Source organism: Pantherophis guttatus, chromosome 2, assembly GCF_059756535.1.
Source record: "Pantherophis guttatus breed Tessera chromosome 2, ASM5975653v1, whole genome shotgun sequence".
Lineage (NCBI taxonomy): Eukaryota > Metazoa > Chordata > Lepidosauria > Squamata > Colubridae > Pantherophis > Pantherophis guttatus.
The window spans coordinates 93,496,176-93,518,036 of record NC_142064.1 but is presented as its reverse complement, the minus strand read 5'-3'; the positions used below and the strand labels follow the sequence as shown (position 1 = coordinate 93,518,036).

The 21,861-nt window shown below is 39.5% G+C and overlaps 1 long non-coding RNA gene across 1 annotated transcript; it reads left to right on the top strand.

Moving 5' to 3' along the window:
* Positions 1-50: 50 nt before the first annotated feature.
* Positions 51-21,022, top strand: LOC117661644 (uncharacterized). Its single transcript, XR_015732315.1, has 2 exons — positions 51-1,306; positions 20,074-21,022. It is a non-coding gene; the product is annotated as an uncharacterized LOC117661644 (long non-coding RNA).
* Positions 21,023-21,861: the final 839 nt, after the last annotated feature.

Sequence of the window (21,861 nt, the reverse complement as noted above, 5' to 3'; positions counted from 1 at the left end):
TAGTGAATCTGGCTTCCCCCTGTAGGAAGTTAGCACCCACCCCTTTCCTAGAAGAATGAAATATTTTAGAAAATATTAAAAAGGCAGAATATTATGTTTCCCTGGATGAGAAATGGAGAAGCATGTTTTAAAGATGAAGCAGCTCCCACCTTCTTGCCCCCCCCACCCTTTGTCAATGGGCCAGAGGCAGAAACTCATTTCCCTCCCATCTCTGTCAATAGTCCATCATCTGCAATACAATAGGACCCATCTAGTAACAGAAACTCACCACATGGCACCTGGGAAGATTACATCAGCCAGCAAGACTAGTTAAGACCCCCACCCCCTGGGAGTCTGACAACCAATCAGGATACTCTTTCTGGGCCCCAGGAAGTTCAAAGCCAGAGAGGGCATAAAACCCGGGAACTCACAGCATCTCAGCCCCTTTTTCTGTTCAGGAACTCAAACCATGTGATTTTGTCCACCATTAAACCATTTTTCAAGCAATCTCCATGTTTCCAGTGTCTTTTTCCCCACTTGGAGCTGAACCCAGAAGGATATTTCTTCTAACACCCCCCTTGGCTTTGCTTGTTGGAAGCCAGTGGGAAGGTCACAAATAGTGATCACATGACTCTCAGATGTTTTAATCATTGTAAATACATGCCGGTTACCAATAGCCCAAACTTTGATCATGTGACCGAGGAGAATCATACGATGGTCATAAATGAAAGTTGTAAGTCAGTTCTGTCAGTGTAACGGTAACCTCAAACAGACTCTAAACAAACAGTTGTAAGTTGAGGACTCCTTGTGGTTAATTTGAGACCAAGTCCAGACCTCAGAGAAAATGAGTTCCTGGCAAACAGAACTTTTTATGATCAATGGATGATCAATGGATCATAAAGTTTGGAACAGATCTTCTAGGAATTGATCCTTTACCTTTTGGAAATATACTACAGTAAAAATAGAAGTTAGAACATTTCAGCTGATTTGATTGCAGTTTTGGTCAGGTCCGTAGGCTAGGATGGAATAGAGTGGATCAAGTGTCCATATAAAATATATAATTAAGAGAAGTGTTTTTTCCTTAGAAGCAAATGGAATTGATCTGCCTGGAATATCTACTGAAAAGTTTTGACATAAGCCTTTGGTAAGAGTTCTCTTTTTTTCCCCTTCATTTGTTAAATACCAGAAAGGTTAATTTAAATATTGGCTTTTTAAGAGGTATAATCTTCTTTTTTACAGTGATGTAATGAATATGCATTTCCTGAATGTTTCTGGAATGAAGTCTAGGAATCTGATATTTAAGAACAGTTGAAGTCAGCACCACAAGGTAAATCAGATTAAGGAACCAATGCCATATAGGTCAGGACTATTTTTAGTGTCAACAGTAACTTTTTTTTTTTTTTTAATTTGATTTATATGCCGCCCTTCTCCGGAGACTCAGGGTGGCTTACAATGTGTTAAGCAATAGCTTTCATACTTTTGTATATTTATACAAAGTCAGCTTATTCCCCCCACAAACTGGGTCCTCAATTTACCTATCTTAGAAAGGATAGAAGGCTGAGTCAACCTTTATTGCAATAGCTATAGTTAGAGAATCTTCCACATGTGAATGTTCTTCCTCCTCCCTAAGTTTACCTTCATATGAACTAGAAAAGGGAGTGTCCGAGATATTTTCTCAAGTTGCTTCCTTGGGGTCTGCAACCTTAAACACTCAAAGAGACATTTGGCCCCGTTTCCCACAGAAAAGAAAACACCAGGAGCCACAAAACCCTTCCCGTGCCTGACTGTTTCTTGAGCGGCCACAAAATTAGCATATGTAGTTGAATTAAACGTTCTATTTTCTTCTGAACCTTTTTTTTCCTTGAATTTATTCATGGTTGGCCTACTGGGGGTTAATTGAAAAGCTCAATAAATCGCGTGCTGGCAGATGTCACACATTGGCGGTTGTGGTGCATATTTTAAGTGACAGGGAGCCATAGCAGAAGGGTGAAAGAGCCACATGCGGCTCCAGAGCCACAGGTTGCTGACCCCTGCCTTGGCCCATGCTGAAGTACTTCGTATCTCACTACTCCCTTGGTTGTGGTTCTTCCTGCTGTCTCTTCTCAAGGCCATTCCCTAGTCCCTCTACATTTGCAGAAGCAAAGGAGACCCAGTTATTCTCCTCAGAATGTTTGAGATATATGTATTGAAGAAAAATACTGAATTCAGATCAGGAGTCTACATAATCAAATTTTAGGATATTCTGGATTTGATTTCTCTCACAATGAGTTGATAATCAAATAACAGTTTTGGGCTTTCCCTCATGTTACTTTACTTCATGAAAGGCTTGGTTACAATGTGCCATGATAGATTAGTGTCTGAAGCAGACTTTTCAAATGATAAATATAATAAATAACAAATAGTCTCAATTAGCCCATTGTTCGTATCCTATCCTTACAGGGTCTCATGCTACCCAAATCACCACATGATAGCATTTATCTTGCTCATATCGCAAAAATCTTGCTGATGTTTGTCTCTTCCACCTCTGTCTGCTAGGTTCCTCTATGGTATATCCCATCTTGCTAACTAGATGGCAGCTCTTCAAGTAGTCCAGCTAGGAAAGCAATGTAATCAGTGGTGGGTTTCTCCCGGTTCGGTCCGGTTCGGCCGAGCCGGTAGCGGTGACGATATGACATCACCGAACCGGTTCTCCCCCCCCCGCCCTCCCCCCCACCCCTCCACCCCCCCACGTTATTCTTACCTTTTATTTGGTCCCACCCCCAATCTATTGCTGCCTCCTGAGTCCCAGCTGATGACTAGAGGGAAAAAAACTGTTTAAACTCTTGCCGCGGGGCTTCAAAGGGCCATCCTACAGCTGATCAGTGTTAAAAGCAAACAAATGAGTCGGGTCGTAAGTGCGAGGACTGGTCGTAAGTGCGAGGACCTTCCAGAAATGACTCTGACCAGCTAGCCACGCCCACCTAGTCACATGACCTCCAAACCACACCCACAAAATAAGCCACGCTCACAGAACTGGTAGTAAAAAAATTTAGAACCCACCCCTGAATATGATGAGTATTAACACTACCTTTATCACAAAGTTACAGATACTACTGGCAAGTCTGAATGCATCTCTCTCTCCCTTTGCCTGTACTTTCCAGGGAACTAGGGAGAGTCCCTACTGAGACACTTTTCACATCCCCATTCCTTCTTTGGGCTGGGAAATCTTTTATCTGACTGTTGCCCTGGCTGCAGTGCTTTCTCCTCTAAAGGATATTCCCACAGACCATTATACCAGGCACTTGATGTAATAGTTCATATTGCTGTGTTTAGGGAGCTGGGACACCAAAGGGATATTGTTCAATACTCTGTGCTGACATGACTAGAGTCAAAACATGGCCACAGACAAACAAGAACATGTTTGGGAACTTGCAAGGGTTGCAGAAATATGAACAATGCATAGTGCAATGAGCATATTCTGTAATCACCCAGATTAATCTGATTAATCATACTAGAGGGTCCTTTGTCATTTTAAGTAAATAGCTTGCAAAATAGACAGCAAGCTAATTACAATGTACCAACTCTAACTATTTCAGACTAGATTCCCAAGATTAACTTAGCTTTTCTTTTCTTTTCTATAGATCCCCAGATACTTTCTTTCAAATACTCTGTAAGACACAATAGTCAGTTCCACGAAGTATAACTATTTTGCAATATCAGATATTAAACTTAAAGCATTTGACATCCAACACCTTCCTTCTTGACTACTATAATACACTCTACATGGGACAGGTGGCTCAGTGACTAAGACACTGAGCTTGTTGATCAGAAAGATCGGCAGTTCAGCGGTTCGAATCCCTAGGTCTCCTGAGTGAGCAGACGGTTGGACTAGATGACCTCTAAGGTCCCTTCCAACTCTGTTACTGTTACCTGCTCTTGAAAAGTATCCAGAAGCTTCAATTGATTCAAAATGTAGTGGCCTGTGTGATTCTGTGCAAGTCTAGATTTGCACACGGGTCATCTCTCTTGCGAGAGCTGCATTGGTCACCAATTTGCTTCAGTGTCCAATTCAAGGTGCTGGTTGTCACTTTTAAAGCCCTAATGGCTTGAGACCAGGTTATTTGAAGGATCATCTGTTCTCAGTCACATCTACCTGACCCAGAGTGGGGAGGCAGGATATATTATGGGTCCCTTCTATTAAGAAGGTCCATCTAGTAGAACCAAGAAGAAGGGCCTTCTCCATGGAACATAATCGCCGCAGAGGTACGATTGGCCCCTACCTTGATAATCTTTTGGTAAAGGTCCTGATGACATGACTTTGCCAGTGGGTCTAGGGACCCCAGGGTGATATGGAGACCATCAGGTGGTTTGTATGTTGGGTGTCATTGGGTGAGAGGGGATTTATTGGGTTTTGTATTGGGGATTTTACTGTTCTGTCCCCGTCTCACACACACACACAAACAGATATCCAGGGGTTAAATAAAACTGGCAGACAACAAATTCTTTCGATAAGAGGATTGGCAGCAACCCAGTAGCTGCTTGCCAAGAACTTTATCCATAAAGGGAGGGGTTGTTCCTGCGACAGATTAAGCCAAACAAGATATACACAGTTCAAGAATTGTCAAGTCCAGTCCGTATTAATTCCAAGGCAGATATCGTTGTTGCAAAGATACAATGTGACTCGCTAGTAGTTAGTTTTGTCCGTCACAGAGTCTGAATAGCCACATCACCCCCTTATATCCCCTGTGGGGTGTGGTCCAGTGACTCAGCTTAATCTCTGGCACGCCTCCTTTTCTGCTGCATGCGCTTGTCTCTCCGACACTGGTGTGGATCCAGCCAAGACTTATCTCCGTCACTGTCCGACTGTGAGGAGATATCTGGCTCCTGGCCAATCTCTCCTCCCTCGGGAGACACCTGAGGCATTGCCAGAGAGAAGGGTCCTGGAGAGGGAGGCCTAGCCAACTCCTCTCCTTCATGTTCGGAGCCTTCTCCCTCCCATAAGTCGGCCTTGGGGGTCAGAGTCACAACATTTACTTCCATAAACCACCTGGAGTCACTATGAGTTGGGCAACCGTATGAATTTCCTTTAATAAATAAATAAGAATAAACATTTTTGGCAGGAGACTCTTTGGAACTGTGCCATGTGTAGCAACTATGCTGCAATGGTAAACATTTGCTGACACTCATAGATGCCTAAGACTTAGTAACTTTTGTACAAAGTTGAATCAAGTGAACGGTTAAATAAGTGGCAAAAACCAAAGCATCCAGATTTTAAATGTTGAGGTTGACTTGTAGGACAAGCACCCAGGTAGCTGTGGAAGAAAACTCCTGGCTGCTGATACCTGTCCACTTCCCAGGGTGCCTTTGGAGATTCCAGTACTTAGAGCGTAGAAGCAGTATATTCTGCCACATGAGAATGATGACTACAGAGGTCTGAAGCTTAACTCTGCAGCTATGGGCTGGTCTATCAAAAGCTTAAAAAGAAATAAAGGGGGAAAAAATAAGTAGAGATATTTTAACAACTGCTGTCGTAAAGTTTCTTTCCACAGGACTTCAGTCTAGCGTTTATGGTGCTATTGATAACAGACATCCTTGCTAGAGATACATGCTCTTATTTAGAAGTTATTTTATTTAGACTGAAGGCACATCTGATGTAAGGTAAAGATAAAGGTTTCCCTGTCAGTCATGTCTGATTCTAGGGCACGGTGCTCATATAAGCTGTGGTGGCACAGTGGTTTGAATGCAGTAGTGGTGGGTTTCTACCAGTTTGCCCTGGTTCGGGCAAACCAGTAGTGGCGACGGTGGGAGGCTCCGCCCACCCATCTGGACGTCATCGCAGATGCTCTGTGCATGTGCAGAAGGTTCTGTGCATGCGCAGAAGCATGGTGCATGTGCTCCCGGTTCCGAACTGGTAGTAAAGGTAAGAGGAACCCACTACTGGAATGCATTATTATTGTAGGCTAACTCTACTCACATTGCCAGGGAGTTCGATTCCTTCAATCCTGGCCGGCTTAAGGTTGACTCAGCCTTCCAACCTTTCAAGGTCAGTAAAATGAGGAGCCAGATTGTTGAGGGCAATATGCTGACTCTGTAAACTGCTTAGAGAGGGCTGTAAAGCACTGTGAAGTGGTATATAAATCTAAGTGTTATTGCTATTGCTATCTCTGTTTCTTGGCTGAGGGAACCAGAATTGTCTGAAGACATTTTCCGCGGTCATATGGCCAGCATGGCTATACGCCAAAGGCTCACGGGACACTGTTACTTTTCCACCAAAATGATACCTATTAATCTCTCGCATTTGCATGCTTTCAAACTGCTAGGTGGGCAGGAGAAGTGTACCGCTAGTTAACATCTAGTGTACCACTTTCTAAACTAGCTGAAAATAACACTCTAAGATTGTCTTCTAACTAGTCTTTTCTTGCCCTAAACTGGAGATCTAAAACTTTACCTCTTTCTCTCTCTCTCCTGTGTTGTAACAGGTTCTATGAATTGCTTCCACTGGGGAAAATGTTGGATATTATAATATTTTTTTCTGTTTAATCCCCAATCATTGTTATATATCATGCTTCGTATTATTTTGTGCATGATACTCTTAATCAGGGTAAAATAGGCTTTCTCTGGAAGATAAGAGTTAAGCTGATCATTATAGATATTTTATTTTAAAAAATATTTTTATCCTTTAAGCATTGAGAGTTATCATTGAAGAGGGTTGATTTTTCTCTATGACAGATGGAGGCTCACATGGCAAAGTATAAACAATGTGTCACCTAGTACTGAAAACTTATTTTGTTGTTTTGTTTTTTTTTACATTAGCCACAGATGGCTTGGCACATTTGAAAAAATATATAAAAACTGGTCCCTAACTTTATATTTTCTTTCATTCTGTATTTGCATTTTTATCATGACACCATGAGATTTCTAGTCAGGAAGCTAACAGGTAGTCCTCAACAAATGACTGTAATTGAGACAGAATTACAGTCATAAGTCATTGCAGTCGTAAGTCAAGGCATCACATAATTGGATTTGAAGTTATGACTGTTTTTTATTATGGTTCTTAAGCAAACACAGTGGCTATTAAGTGAATACAGCAGTCAGTTGTTAAGCAAATTCATTTTCCCAATGGGTGTTTTTTTTGTTGAAAACTAGAAATAAATTCCGGAAACCAGCAAAAAAAATCCCATTTCTCATCATGATCATGTGACTGTAAATAGCTGTAAGGGTAAACCAGTTGCCAAGAGTCCACAATGCAATCATGTGACTCCAGATGTGTCTGTGGGTGCCCATCCTAACTCTGAAAATGGGTCATAAGTAGCTTTGATGAGGTCCATCATAACTCTGAATGATTGTTAAGCAGCTGGTTGTAAATTGTGGACAACCTGTATCTACTCTTTTTCAACTTTGGCAACTTCTAGACATGTAGACTTCAAGAATTCCCAGAATTCCCCAGTTGGGATGACCACTGCTGACAATTCTGGGGATTGAAATCTACACATCTAGAAATTGTCACGGAAACGCTCTGCTAACTTTAATCTTACAGCTACAGTATAGAGATGTATGCTTAGAAAAAAAATTCTGCTTCCCCACTATATATTTGACTGTTTTTCTCCAAAAAAGGAAGGATTTTTAAGGGATATAGTTGGAAATATTTCCTTTAACAGTACTAATCCTGCTGCTAATCAATTTATCTGATTAAAAAAAGAAAAGAGAACACAACAACTTGCAAATAATTGATACTGGAATGAATTCTAGAGTCATGTGGGAGAGGAAAAAATGTTTCTGAACTCACTATGCTCCATTCCTGACTTTCTTATCAAGCTCTTTTCCTTTTCTAATCAAAACTCCAAAAACTTTAAGAAAAGTCCAGTGCTTAAACTATTAATCACTAGTACTATCATAGTGCTGCTAAGATTCCTTAAGTGAAATTGACTGATCAGTCATACAGTACAAATCAGTAGACTGTTCTACTGGAAACACAACTATTTAATTCCGTCTGGGTTGTTTGTAATAACTTGCAAGCATGCTTTTTTCCTTACGATGCTAGCCTGTTGTAGAAGTGAAGCATCTGCCAGAAACTCCCAATACTGTAAAACGAAGAGAAAAATCTCTTTTGGTTCATTCCTTTACAGCCTTAATAATTCTGAAGAGTTCAGATAAAGATGGTTGGTCTGTGATATCCACTTTCTCTACAGTGGCACTCAACACTGAATGTAATAGTCCACCTTCTTGAAGCTTTAGGCATAATAATAATAAAAAAAGAGGGGATTCATTATTGACCCATGGTAGACCTTACTTATACAATTTTCTCTTAAGATATACATTTTTTTTCTCAAGCTAGTCAATTTAGTTTGCCCAACTGGGCATTTGTTTATTTAATAAAAACTCTGGGTGGGCGAAGAAGCTGTACGAGATAACCAGGCAGAGCCTGAGGGAGGGATCAAGTGCATCATCAATCTTGAGTCTTTGCGTGCCTACAAGAGATCTAAGCCCAGCCCAGTAGTGGGTTCCTCCTGGTTCGGCCTGGTTCTCCCGAACCGGTAGCAGTGACGATATGATGTCACCGAACCGGTTCTGCCCCCCGCCTACCCCCCCACCCCCCGCGTTATTCTTACCTTTTATTTGGCCCCGCCCCCAATCTATTGCTGCCTCCTGAGTCCCAGTTGATGGCTAGATGGAAAAAAACTGTTTAAACTCTTGCTGCGGGGCTTCAAAGGGCTGCCTTACAGCTGATCAATGTTAAAAGTAAACAAATGAGTAGACCGATGCCTGCAAAAATACATGAGTAGATCAGTGCCTGCAAAAATAAATGGGTAGACCAGTGCCTGCAAAAATACATGAGTAGATCAGTGCCTGCAAAAAATAAATGGGTAGATCAGTACAGCTCTGCAAGCAGTTAAAAGCCTGGTAGACCAGTATCTCTGCTAAAGCCTAAATAATTGTCACATGACCATCAAGCCACACCCACAAAATAAGCCACGCCCACAGAACCGGTAGTAAAAAATTTCAGAACCCACCCTGGTCGAGCCCATCTTGAATTCCATTGACTCTTATCTACCTCCAATTTGCTTTAACCTAGTAGTTCAGATTCTTGTAGACAGCATGAGCTTGCAATAAATCTTTATACTCATTTGAACTGCCTGGCTCTTTTGATTTTTCTAGGGCTTAATAGAAGCTCAACATTAGCCATCAGGCAAACAAAAAGAGTAGGTTTATTAATAGGGATGGTTTAGGAGGTGGGAGCTTCTAAACAGACTGTGGCTAGTTTGTATTACAGTAGGTTATAAACTGGACAGGAATGTTACCAAAAGAAGCCAATGGTGAACCTTCTCCATGTTGTTGCAAAAACCCTGCGTCACCATAGCTATATCTATGCATAGGTAATCTTCGAGTTACAATCATTCATTTAGTGACCTTTCGAACTTACCACAGCACTGAAAAAAGCGACTTATGACCGTTTTTCACACTTACAACCGTTGCAGCATTCCCACGGTCACATGATCAAAATTTGGAGGCTCGGCAACAGCGATCGCCTTTTGCCACTTTCTGGCAAGCAACGTCCATGAGGAAGCCAGATTCGCTTAACAACCGTGTTACTAATTTAACAACTGCAGTGATTCACTTAACAGCCGTGGCAAGAAAAGTTGTAAAATGGGACGACTCACTTAACAGCTATCTTGCTTAGAAACGTTGAGCTCAGTTATGGTCATAGGTTGAGAGCTACTGTACCTGTAATCACCAGGAGTTGAGCTTAAATCAAGGAAGACTTCACTTTAAAAGAAAGATTGTCTCACTTCCCACCTCCTTTCACTACCTGCCATTCTGTATATTCTGTATATGCACCATGATCTGAAGCATAAATTGTCTGAAATTCTGGTGCTACCAATCGGGGTGGGTTCTAAAATTTTTTACTACTGGTTCTGTGGGCATGGCTTATTTTCTGGGCGTGGCTTGATGGTCATGTGACAATTATTTAGGATTTAGCAGAGGTACTGGTCTACCAGGCTTTTAACTGCTTGCAGAGCTGTACCGATGTACCCATTTATTTTTGCAGGCACTGATCTACTCATGTATTTTTGCAGGCACTCATGTATTTTTGCAGGCACTGGTCTACTTATTTGTTTTCTTTTAACACTGATCAGCTGTAGGATGGCCCTTTGAAGCCCCGTGACAAGAGGTTAAAGTTTTTTTCCCTCTAGCCATCAGCTGGGACTCAGGAGGCAGCAATAGATTGGGGGTGGGGCCAAATAAAAGGTAAGAATAACGTGGGGGGGACGTGGAGGGGTGGGGGCGGGGGGGAGAACCGATTCGGTGACATCATATCGTCACCGCTACCAGCTCGGGAGAACCGGGCCGAACCGGGAGGAACCCACCATTGCTATCAATGACCAATGATATAGATCAATTCTGACCTCTTGGTTTAGACCTTTTTTCCATAATGCTGTTACTGCAAAGCACAGAACAGAGGTAAGGACAATCCAAGTGATCGTATTGCCCGAGATAGAGCAGAAATAAAATATTCAATATTTGTCTTTGCTTTAGATTGAATAAAACATTCCCTTAGCAGCTAGAGAAGTATATGGAATAGTTTAACAAAACTTTTAGGATATCTGTCTGTCTGTCTGTCTGTCTGTCTGTCTGTCTGTCTGTCTGTCTATCTATCTATCTATCTATCTATCTATCTATCTATCTATCTATCTATGTGCCAAAGCCCACTGTAACAACATTGCCAAAAAGGCATTAAGAGTTGTTAACCTAATTTTGCATAGCTTCTTCTCTGGTAGTATTGTACTACTAACTAGAGCATACAAAACATTTGCTAGACCAATTCTCAAATACAGCTCATCTGTCTGGAACCCACACTGCATATCGGACATAAATACAATTGAGAGAATCCAGAGATTTTTATGAGAAGAGTCCTCCTTTCCTCTACCTGCAATAAAATACCTTATGCCACCAGACTCCAAATTTTGGGTTTAGACAACTTAGAACCACGCCGACTTCGGTCTGACCTAAGTGTAGTACATAAAATTATCTGCCACAATGTCCTTCCTATCAATGACTACTTCAGCTTCAGCCACAACAATACACAAGCAAATAATAAATACAAACTTAAAGTGAACCATTCCAAAATCGATTGCAGAAAATATGACTTCAGTAACAGAGTGGTCAATGACTGGAATGCACTACCTGACTCTGTAGTTTCTTTCCCAAACCCCCAAAACTTTAACCTTAAATTTTCTATTGTTGACCTCACCCCATTCCTAAGAGGTCTGTAAGGGGCGTGCATAAGTGCACCAGCGTGCCTATTGTCCCTGTCCTTATATTCCTTTTTACTTTCTCTTTTCATGTATTCAAATTATGTTTATACTTTTACCTGTTATCTTATATATTCTTGACAAATAAATAAATAAATAAATAAAATTATCTATCTATCTATCTATCTATCTATCTATCTATCTATCTTTGACTTAAACATCGATGCATTTTAATCTGAGCATCTTTAAATGTTTGTCAGGAAAATAAAATGCTGACCTGTAACTATAGAAAATCTGGCAAGCAATAAAGCATCTGGTTTCTCATCTATTTCTTAACTAGAAAAGCATTTCTTGCTAACGATGGCACAGTGGGTGGATGCCAAGCTAGCTTACATTTTCAGTCTCATTTGACTCCTCTCTAAAGCCCACTCATCCAGTGACTAATCTTCAAGTTGATTCACCTTTCCCATCTTAAGAGCTTTATTGTCACCATATTGCCAGTTTTTCTTGGAGCCTAACCACGAAAACTGGGACGTCAAAAAGAATCGCAAAAGGCAGCAGTGGCAAAACCCTTTGGTACTGTTCCCAAAAAAATTGTATCATTGTATACGGATGCACTCACCAGGAGTCCAGGTCTTAATCACTGAAGTTTATACATCCGTATCTGTAATTAATTGAATGGCTTCACACTCTGATAGCATCTGAAATGGATTCAAACATTGGGCTGGGCGTACCAGAAATACATAGCATTTGATTTGGAGACTTGCTGCAAAATGTATTAATTCCTATTTTTTTTCTACTCTTAATTGACCACCAGGCAAAACTCAAGAGCCTAGCTTTAATCTCAAATGGTACAGAAGCAAAATATCTTAAAGTTGTCTCCTTCCAAAGTTCTTCTCCTGCAAACCGATGAATGGTGATTCAGGTATGACAAAAACTGAGGATGGCAAAAAAAAAAAAAATATCTAAAAAGGATGAAGCATTCTCAGAGGGGTACTGAGTTTAGAGTCCCTTTTCCTTTTGAATTCATTAGACACTAGACCAGGGGTGTCAATTTTAAGGTTTAAATCTGGCCCGTGGGGCCGCCCTGGAAACAGGGAAGGACCGGCCCGCAGGGCCTCTGCCAGTGAAAACGGAGCTCGGGAGGGCCGTCTGCGCTCCCCTCCCCGGGCTCCATTTTTGCTGGCAGAGGGCTAACAAAACAAAGTAAAAACAAAACAAAAGGAGAAATGTTTTCTTCTTTGCATTTGAGCATCCAAGAAGGGACAGGAAAGGAGAAGGGGAAAGAGGAAGGACAAAGAAAAAGAAGGGAAGATGGGAAGAAAGCAAGGAAGGAAAAAGAAGGAAAGAGGGAAAGGAAGAAGAAAGGAGAAGGAAGAGAGGAGGGAGGGAGGGAGGGAGGGAGGGAGGGAGGGAGGAAGGAAGGAAGGAAGGAAGGAAGGAAGGAAGGAAGGAAGGAAGGAAGGAAGGAAGGAGATTATAATGAGAGGGAGGATCTGAGGTAAATCCTGCCTTAGCACTTGGCCACCACAGGTGCCCCCAACACGAGTGACGTTGAGTTGGCCGCATCCTGCCAATGCGGCCCTCAATGAAATCAAGTTTGACATCCCTGCACTAGACCATGATTATTGAAAATGTTTTTCACGAATCTTTGGAAATATTTAAAAGTTGTTCCTAGTATTGGAAAGAGGGGGTTGGGTGTTGATATATATTACTTATATATCTTAACAAATGTATCTTTTCTTTTTACGTACACTGAGAGCATATGCACCAAAGACAAATTCCTTGTGTGTCCAATCACACTTGGCCAATAAAGAATTATATCTAACTATGTATATTATTTCGTTATACTGCTTAAGTCTTCTTATTGGCATTGTGAGTTTACATAACTAATGAATCAGAATAGAAACTACAAATTAACTTGAGGTAAGCAGTTCGAGTAATCTGTGACTTGAATTAAATTACGGAGTCCATTTGTATTACTAAGAATAAAATTGTTGGGTTATGTTCATTTTTAAAATCCAATGGAACACAATATCTGAAGTATTCAAAGATTCCACGAAGACATTGGAAGTCTTGGAATTCTTAAGAAGAAATTAATGCTTTTTTTAAATTAAAGATATGGACCTGTAGATGACGGAATATAGAGTTGCTTGATTTTCCTTGGTTTTGGTTTAGAAGTTGTATGAACCCAGATATTGGAGTTGTATATCTATGATTTATTATTTAGTGGAATATCCGCCTTTTTAATTGTGGCAAATTAAATAAACTATAGGTTAAAATCATAGCTTAGTACGATACATGAATCAAGCCACTATCTCTCAGCCTAACATAACTCAGACACTAATGTTGAGTATTCAGGGTGGGAATTTTACTTATATGACAGTTGAATGAAAATTAATGCTTCCATTTTTATAAATTGGACAACTTGTAACTTGCAAAGGACCAGGTCATCATCTTGAATGCCACTCAACTCTCAATGACTCTGGGCAACCCACAACAAAGAAATTACAATAAAATCAATAAAGCATAAGATAAAAGATGCCAAGCATGATGACGTGAGGGCTCTCATTCTTCCTTGCCAAAGGCCTGAATGAAGAGGCAGGTTTTTACCACTCTTCTAAACAACAGCAGAGTGGGGGAACCTCATTCCAGAAGGTGCATTTCTGGGGTCCCAATAGATGACATAATTGAAGGAACCCAGAGTGTACCAACCCTGTAGGGTTCAATCAGCTGGGTAGATATTATGGAAAATGGGCAGTCCCTAAGGTAACCAGGCCTTATGCCATGTAGGGCTATATAGGTAACAACCAGCATCTTGAATTGCATGTAGACGTAATCTGGCAACCACTGCAACTTGCAAAATAGAGGTGTTACTTGGGCATCCTGAGGCATGCCTGTCATGTTCTGACCAGTTGGGGGTAGCCTTCAAGGGCAGCCCCATGTAGAGCATGTTGCAGTAGTCAAGCCATAAGGTGACTAGAGTATGAGTGTCTGTTTGAAGAGCCTGCAGATGAATTGGTTAAGGACAATTGGCAGAATACTGAAAGGAATATCTTGTTAATCTTGGCATTTCAGAGCAACACATGGTCACATTATTGAACTACTTCAATATCAGAAAATTTGTGTAAGATGAATCCCTTGCATGCTGATAGTAGAGACAAAAACTTCAACAGCTGAAATTTGCTAGTAGTTGTTGCCATGTGAGAATGAAGGTTTCTTCATAGCATTGTGACTGCTTCACCTGCAAATAATTAAAACTCGGGCTTTAGCAGGAAAACTCATTGGTATGTTTTGGGGATTCAGATTATGCTATTCACATGGATCCTTGAATTGTGAAGTTGGATTTCACTCCATCCACCGTATCATCCAGACTTGATGGCATATAACTTCCACCTCTTTTAAAATCGATGTAATGCTTTTGTGGGCATTCGTTTGATTCAGAACATAGCACTCGCGTCAGAAGCACTGAGGTGCTTCCAGGTTGAAAGGATTTGCCAGTGACATCATCGTTGCCCAGGGGACACCCAGTTGGGTGCTCTTTTCATCTCCTGTCCAAGACAGGAGCTGGAGCAATGGACGGGAGCTCAATCCTGCCCCAAGGCAGCACCCTGATCTCGAATGTGAGCTTGCTAACCTCCAACCCAGCATCCAAACTGTGCGAGCCATGATGTTCTTTTATTATTTTAGATGAAAAGGTGGAAAAGGCTACCAGAACCAGGTTGAAGAGACAAAATGTAGAGTTCTTTCATGACATCTTTAAGCTTGTCCATTGATAGCACTGGTGACAAGTTACATGGAAAAATAAGAATAGACAACAAAATAATTCATTTCAAGGATTTTTTCCCCCTTGTTCTGTTTATTGAAACATTCCTGTTTAAGCTACAGTTATAAAGGTACAAGTATACTTTCCATTCAACCTCTGTAACCTTTCAGTTCTTGGACGAGAGTAGATTATAAAAGTAAATGAAAATTCATTTATTTGCCATCAGAATCTGTTGTTAGTTGGTGGGATCAGTTAGCCTGGCATAGCTTCCCACTTATAGTTAAGTAAAGTCTCCTTCAAGTTGACCTAGACTTTTGATGACTTCATAAATAGATGCATAGTTTTCTTGGCAATAATACAAAAGCAGTTTGCTGTTGCTTTCTCCCATAATATTTTCCAACTTTCCAGTCTAGCTGGCAGCCCTGGCATTTCCTGAATGATCGCCATCCAATACTGCTTAGTTTTTCGGAGATCAGCCAAAGACAACTAGGTGGTGCCACTTAGCTGAGTATATTTAGTATAATTCCAGTAACTGGATGTGGAAGATGCTCCCTTTCTTGAATATTTTTAAAAAGAATTTGATATATATCCTGCATTAAGATTCAGATTATTATGTGAGAGGTCATTTCAACATGAATAACTTCTACATGGACAGTTTATTTTTCAGCTGTCCACTCTAAAGCTGATGGATATCTAGGCTAATCTTGTTCTGATTTTTTTATCTACTGAATGAAAAGATAACAAAATATTTTTATCATTGGATAGCCTATACTCATTGTCTGTGGAACTAAAAAGATAAAGGGTTTATCATTTAGGCCAGTCTTTCCAACACATTGGTCTCTAAGTACAATGGGAGTGCAACTCTTAGAATTCTTAACCAGGATGGCTAGATCCAATTCTAGGAATTGTAAACCCCATTTGCAATGAGGGGAAGCGAAATTATTCTGTGACTAGAAGATACTTTGAGCCATGCTGGCATTGTGGTTAGAATGCAGTATTGCATGCCAATTCTGTTAACTGGCAGGAGTTCGATCCTGACCAGCTCAAAGTCGACTCAGCTTTCCATCCTTCCGAGGTCATTAAAATGAGGACCCAGATTGTTGGGGGAAATATGCTGACTCTGTAAACCACTTAGAGAGCACTGTAAAACACTATGAAGTGGCATATATGTCTAAGTGCTATTGCTATTGCTATTTAGGATTTATACAAAACATAAAAAGGGACTACATCCATGCATGAGTATAGCAATATCAGGGTAGGTAGCCTTAACATGAATAGTGCGCCTTCCTATCACTATAATTTGAAACAGCATACAGGTAATTGGGTTGAGAGGGGATTATTTGCAGATATTAGTAGATAATGACATCTTTCACCTTACTTTGAGAAGCTTCAGCTGCCGTTTTCATCAAACCAGCAGCTGGTAGAGCAGGTTGGAGCTGTTTTTGTTTTTCTGGTCAGTTGACAATCCTTAAGCATAACCTCCCTTTCATTGACAGTTGCCGAAATTTTGCAGGGAAGAGTGGGAGAAAACAAGATTTGGTATCTGAAGCACAGCATATGTTTTAAACGGGGCATAACAGCTTCTGATGCCATAGAGTTGAGCCAAACTATTAGTAATACCTGATATAAGTTCCTATGCTTGTTAACCATGTGCCAAAAATGAGCCATCCCATTAGCATTCACGCCTTTGCTCTTCTGCATTGCCACCAATTAAGCATCTGTTTGCCGTGCAAAAACAGACCATCTCCTTATGAAACAAGGCACAAACATTTGGTTTTTTTAGATGGAATAAAAACTACAAATAATAATAATTGCTTGAAAAAAAACATGAAAAGAGGAGGAGGTAAGTAGAATCTGCTGAAAGTTTCTGTTGAGTTATGGCAACGCTGCTTTATAAAAATTGTGTTGTAATCCAGGTGGGTGACTTGTGAGTTTTGTTTGCGCTAGAAACAGAGGTTCCTTAAAGGTTTGTTTTCTCAATTTTAGTCCTCTAAAAAGCATGTTATATCCTGGTAGGGAAGGTTAGACTAAGTGATAGGGTCCAGTTTGGCTATAACATTTTGTGTGAACCCATGAATTATGGCTCGTTAAATACACCCTGATGTAGCACAAGGTATAAATTTAGCCAGCAATTTCCCAAGGCAACAAATACAGTACCTGACTTTCCATGGATCTTGAAAAAAAAGCCAAGAAAATTTGGACTGGATGAGGAATCAATAGGAAATCCTGGGACAGTTAAATTAGACTAGGAAGCTGAAAACAATAACTTGGGGGAAGAAAAGGAAAATCCGTATTTGTTGTTTAAGGCTGCTATATCTGGGCTGCATTCCTGCACAATGGAGCTAGTAAATTTGCCAAGAAAATACGAGGAATAGAGCTTGCATTTATGTAGGAGGCAGTCCAGTTAGAATAAGAACTTCATGACTCTATGAATATGTACCTTGTTTCCCCCAAAATAAGAATCCCCTGATAATAAGCCCAATCAGATTTTTGAGCACATGGCAATAAGGCCAAGCGCTTATTTCAGGGTTCAAAAAAATATAAGACAGGGTCTTATTTTCAGGGTAACACGGTATGTGTGTGTATACTGTGTAACAGATGAACTTTCGTACATATGTGTGTGTATTCTGTATGCACCTAACTTTTAAGGTGTTCCTGCCTGCCATATATTTTCCAAGGTAGCAAAAGCACATGCAATTTGAGGTCATAGTTTAGGAGCCTTTGCTTTCAAGTAAAGGGGAGTTCTACATTAGTCAGACCTCATGTGGAGTAAGTGTACCCATTCTTGATGACTGTATGTGTACTTTGAGGACAAATAAATTGGTGATGGGTTCAGAGAAGAGGGCATGCAAAGAAAGTTTGAAAAAAGGATTGTGAGTAATTGTAGTTTTCTGCTCAAACGAGGAGAAACATCAACATAGGAAGAGGTCATTAGAAGGGTATGGATTGTACTATTTCTGAGTTTTGGAAGACGTCCAATTGATATGGATCTAAAGATAATTTTTCCAGTCCAATTTGAGTCCAAATTGATGGGAAAAAATGCGCAGCTCTTCATCCTCATCTCCCCTATTTTCTTCATGGCCATAGATATTTATTTTGTACTATTTAAAAGAACAGAATGAAATCTGTAGAGATAATCTTTTTCAAGGTGACTAGATCAAACAAAATTCATATAAATAGACACACAAGGCTGATTCTAGGTTTCTGGATTTTTTTTTTTTTAAGAAGAAAGTTTTATAATATTTTGCTTTCACAAAATTGTATATTTTCTATGCATAATTGTCTGTTCTGTGTACTATGTGGGTGCATGCAAGAGGAGTCTTTACAGTGTAGGAGTGCTTAAAAAAAGAATAATTGTTCCTTGACATTGTTGGAGGATAATTAAAGGAGAAAAAAAAAGACATTGTCAAGGTGCCTCTCACTAAAAGAAAAACAACTCCACCCTCCCCGTCCAAGTAGAGCATAATTGCACAAGTTTTTGTGCAGGCATTGAAAAGCTGGGTTTGGCTTGGTAAAAAAAAATGTTTATAAGATTTTTCTGGATCTCAATTATCGTTTTGGATTATGGGAAGGGAAAAAGGAAGGATTTAGTCAAATGGTTAGGGATTTTGAATTCAATAAAACTACTATGCTGGCAGATTCCTTGAAAAAAAAAATTTTTTTGCCTGGGTGCAGACACTGAAGTCAATGATTAAAATGTTGTTTGTTGAGAAAAAAAAATCATTCTAAAGATGGTTGTGCCTAGACAAGCACAAAGATGTGTTGGGATCTTGGATAACATGTCCCACCATGGGTGATCTTCCATTGAAATAACGTTCTCTAAAGGCCTTGTACAAACATACTCTTCTTTGCAGTGGGTGTAACCATGGCAATTAATATTCACAAACCCAGTTCAGTTTGGAAGGTCTCTATATAATCTACCTTCCCAGGGGTGGGTTCCACTTACCTTTACTACTGGTTCGCAGTGGGAGTGCGCGCACACGCTTTGCTTGTACGCTTCTGCACATGCTTCTGCGCATGCACAGAAGCTTTTGCGCATGTGCAGATCACCCATGATGATGTTATGGTGGGTGGGCGGAGCCTCCCCCAGGTTTTACTACCAGTTCTATAGAACCGGACTGAACTAGGAGCAACCCACCACTGTACCTTCCAATTGCTAAGTGGGTACTAGCTCCTGTTTTTCTTTTTTAAAATTCCTGTAGTTCACAGTGGGAACAGATTGGAAACAGTGGTAGGAATTATTTCCTAATGTAGTGTAGAGCATCTTAACAGACGCACAATAATCATCCACATCAACAACCAAGGCGGCTTTTTCTCCCAAGTGGGCACTATATCAAGCAGTGTTTAAGGCTGAGAGTATTGTTACAACAGTGATATTTCAAGAGATGAAAAACTGAAATGTTTTATGTCTAATGGAGGGCAGCTACAATATTAAAATATTAACACAATATTAAAATGGAACCTCTCCATTCAGAAATGCAACTGAAAAACAGGTATCTGGGGTGGACCTTCTAACAATGGATTGTTGCTATGATCCTGTCCCCGCCTTCTCTCTCTGGGGCCTAAGACTTGATTATTCACAACTTAATGTAGGTTTGGGGGCTGCAGATGTGCTAAGATGACATCTTCCGGAGCTCTTAGTCAGTATGGTAATTAGGAATCATAGTTTCAACATATGGGAAAGTTTCCAACAGAAGAGAACGTATGTAGCTCAGAGCTGAACTGTCTTCTTGAGCGGATTGGAGCAATGTAGCAAACAATGTTCTATTCCACAGATGATAAAAGCAAAGACTAAGAAAGTTCTCCTATCATGATAAAAATAATGTTTACAATTTGGCCCTGCCTCTTCAGATGTAGGCAATGTTTTTCATCTTTTATATTATTCTATGCATGTTATTGCATTTGATACTGGATTTTATATGTTCTCTACTCTTTGATCGCTTGTAGATGTTTTGTACAGCAAGCAATACACAAATGTTAAAAATGCTGCTTCTGTCAACCAGACCCTATTGTACTAATTAATTTTTCTTTTTTTCAGAAATTGTTTGTTTAAAAGGAAAAGAGCTTTCTCTAATTTAACTTAATGTTTTTAAACAGGTTTTAGAGGCTTCTGGGTGAGGATCTTTGGAAGACTAGATTATCTCTGAGGAAGTGGATATAGCATTTACAGAGGAAATCAAGGGCCAGACAGCAAATTCTGTTCAGTGGAGTTTCTCTGGACAAGGACAGATGGAGAGATTGCCCACCTGATCTCTGGAAAGCTGTTCCTCATACAGAGACTGCAGAAACTGATGTTTTGCAATTCACTCATGAATTGACAGGCTGGGAGTTGAAGGATTTCAATCAAGCTTACAGCTGTAATATGAATACAAGATTTGCAAAAGCCTTACTGTTCTTAAACCCTTTCAGATGTAATTAGAGAGATTAGAGAGAGATAAAGAGAGATAGAGAGTAGAGAGATTTTCAACTAGAGAGATTTTCTGAGTGGCAAGATAAGAGAATTTCATTTTTCTTTAAAAAGGAAAAATGGGGGTGGGGGAGATTTAAATTTTTTTTGGCAAAAAGTTTAACAAGGATGTACAGTATATGAGAAAGTTTAAAACGGATATAAATGTGATACTAAATTTGAAATATTACATTTGGGTGAAAGTGCTTTTGAATAAATTGGAATTAAAATAAATACCTTAACAGGAAAAATTTTTGTGCATCATTAAAGAATGCAGACAATTATCAGATTTTACAAAATAAAAGATAAAAGATAATATGAGCCAGAATATGACATTGACTGTTAACTACAGCGTGCCACTTGAGACAAAAGCATTAAGGGTACAGAAGACAAAACAGAAAAGAGTCAAGGGAAACACAAAATCAAAAGAACTGGTGGCAAAGGGATATTTTTCTTATTTATGGTTATTAGATTTAAAGTCGACGAGACTTCATGGTTTAGAACATTGTAAGACTGAGTTTGAAATACAACTGGATACAAATGAACATGTAATTGCTAAAATGTATAAACTTTTATTGAAATTTGAAACAGAAAAACAAATGAAAGAATGTATATCTTGGCTATAATGTACAGATTGAACAATGGGAAAATAGGTGGCTGAAAAGATTTACAATTTGTTATAATCTTAGAGAATTTTTATAAATTCTCTGAATATAATTTATAAATATTATAAAATGATGTGCTGTTGGATATGACACAAAAGAAATTGTTTAATGTGTATAAAGGCACTTTAATATGTTAGAGTATGTTCTGATTTATGTTGGAAATGTGAGCAACAAGAAGGGACGTTTTATCATACTTGGTGGATGTGTAAAGCAGTTATAAAATTTTGGATTTAAATAACTACACCGATTTAGAGAATTTAAAAATGTAATATACAATTGAGACCAGAGGCTTTCTTTTGGGACTGATGGACAAACAACTAGAAAAATGCCAGGGAACTTTTTTTTGTATATAACTGCAGCAAGAGCTAGAAAGATCTGAAAATATCTACAACGGAGGAAAGGTTGATAAAGATGTTAGAACCTGCGGAGGTGGCCAAATTGAGTTTTTTGATTAGAAAAAAGACCATGTTTACTGCTGACTGGAAACCCCTTATGTGGAAAACAGAAAAACTTATGATTTGTGATTTTGATGAATAAGCAGACTATATTATAGAAAGAAGAGAGTAATGATTTAATTTGAGATAAGTAAATTTAGAATGTGCTTACAACTGCTGTAAAAAGTATTGGAAGTCACTTCTTTGTGTTTTTTTCAACATGTCTTTTTTGTTTCTTGCATTTTGCATTTCTTGCTTTCTCTTTGATTTTTTCTTCACTAATTTATATTAGCTTTTAATTTTTTTAAAAACTCTTAATAAAATTATAAAAATTATTTAA